A 2,360-nucleotide genomic window follows, 5' to 3' on the forward strand; every position below is an offset into this window, starting at 1 on the left:
GTGTATTGTTATTATCAATTGTCAGACTAAGACATCAGGGTGATGGATGAGGAATTGCCTCAAGAACAAATGTCCATAATTCCCTCGGCACAATCAGTTGATGCCATCAAAACACTGTCTGGAATACATTTCTTCTGAGAAACTATTTTCTGGCCAGGGTTTGACGTCATGTTTCCTTTCACAATGAAGCCCTTCTGTTCTAATAAGGCTGAAAAATACTTTGGTTTCATTCACTTTTTTCTTTCTCTAGAGCTGAATGAGGACAGCAGCCTTGTCGTGACCCCAACACATCCTTGCAGATGACACTCCACTCCCACCATCATGCAGTGCACCAATTCATTAGGAGTTCTCTTAGAAATGCAGTGATTTATTGAATGGTGTGTTTGTCTTGGTGTGAGAATACTGAAGAGGGATTGATGAAGGGAGACTAGCAAGAGAAAACCAGGAAGTTTATGACAGACAGACAGAACTCCACCCATTTTTGATTGGGGAGGATGAGAGAAAACGTCTCTTAATACAGATTTGCCTCCAGCAGGCCACAGTATGCTCTGAAGGGATTTTGCTCTAGGAGAGAGAGAGAGAAAGAGAGAAAGAACATGTCTGGAGATCCGTCAAAACTCATTAGGGGAGAGCAGGGATAATTCTAACACAACAATGTTTTTACATTTACTCAGAAAATGTTTAGTCTAACCCTTTTAAATTTGATTTCACACATCTTTGTATAAAGCAGACCAAGGTTTCAATCATAAAAACCCAAGCTGTATATTTGTAGAGATGGTGTGTGATAAAAGTAACAGTAATTAGTATTAACAGTAATTAGTATTAACAGTAATTAGTATTAACAGTAATTATAAAACATCCTTAAACACTAAATATATCTTAAGCTAGGTTTTAATAGTGACATGATGCTATTTGTAATCGCACAGCAAGTGAGGACAAGAAGTTAAAATGAAAATTCACCCTATCTTTTTAAATGCATGTTATGGATCTTATTGTGAACCATTAATCTGTGCATATGTTTCAATTTTCTTTTAAAGTTTTGATCTTGTAATGTTTAATCAAAATGCCATAACCGGATCTTCCGGTGAAAACAACAGGCTGCAAGCTCATGTTCATCTGCCACGTTCCTCTACATCACAAAATCCAATCAAATTCTATCAAAATAATAAATAAATAAATCTTTTTTGATAATCCATTACACATGGATGTACGTAACAATACAAAAGAAATGTTGCTTCTATTTTATCGTGACTTTGGCCCTGTCACAAATGGCACACTTCATGTGCACTTGTGGCCTTACAATGACCACAGCGTGCATGTGTCTTTTAAAGTCCACAAGACCGTAGGGTAGCCCATTTGTCATTTTAGGTTTCGGAAGGGTACTTACCAGCACCCTCTTCGTCGCAGCAGATATACCCTCGATGCAGACTTTTGCCGAGCCCGCAAACTTCGCTACAGACTTCTACCTGCCAGTCAAAGTAGAATTACATCACAAAATGGTGGGCTCGGAGTAAGATCGCAAGGGCGAACACAACAAATATACTTTTTTAAATGTAAAAATCTATATCCCTCATCCACATCCTCATGCAACTGATACAAAACCATGCTTAAAACACATCACTTTGCAAGGGGTTCACTCATTTGAGTAAAACAGATTGGAAACAACAGATAAAGAGAGAAAAAAGGTATCACTTTGATCTATCTTTTAGCAAATTGTATAGGCTATTCATTTCTTACCATTGCCCACAAAAACATCCTGAGACAGGATGTGTGCCATGTTTCAATCTTACACCCTCCAACGATTCACAGCAAAACATCTCATCACAGACTCCACCCTGAACCCGCCATGCAAAGACTCATACAAACAAAACACTAAACATATGAAAATCATATAATCGTCGTCTGAGACAGCAGAGAGTAGCCCGTTAAGCAATGAGGTTTCTTTACAAAGATAAATTAATAAATTATGTTTACTTAATTATTCAGTAAAACAATGCTATTGCAAATATTATTGTTACTTGTTCATCATTGTGTCTGTGATTTATTCGCTGACTTCAGCTAGCTTCTTTGCACGAAGAACAACATAGTGATGAAACGCGTTTCATTTCAATGTAAGGGGACCCATGCTGTATGTAGATAGAAATGGTTAATTCTAAGGTAATAAAAACACAACGGTTCATTAATGCATCCTTGCTGAATAAAAATATGAATTTCTTTTTTTATCTTATTGATGCCAAACTTTTGAACAGTAGTGTAAACTACCGTTTATATGTTTGGGGTCTATTTAACATTGAATCCTGGACAAAAAAACAGGTTTAAACTGTTACAATGGTTTACACAATATTAATCAGCACAACTGT

The sequence above is a fragment of the Leuciscus leuciscus genome (genome assembly GCF_965113295.1).
Source record: "Leuciscus leuciscus genome assembly, chromosome: 1".
Classification (NCBI taxonomy): domain Eukaryota; kingdom Metazoa; phylum Chordata; class Actinopteri; order Cypriniformes; family Leuciscidae; genus Leuciscus; species Leuciscus leuciscus.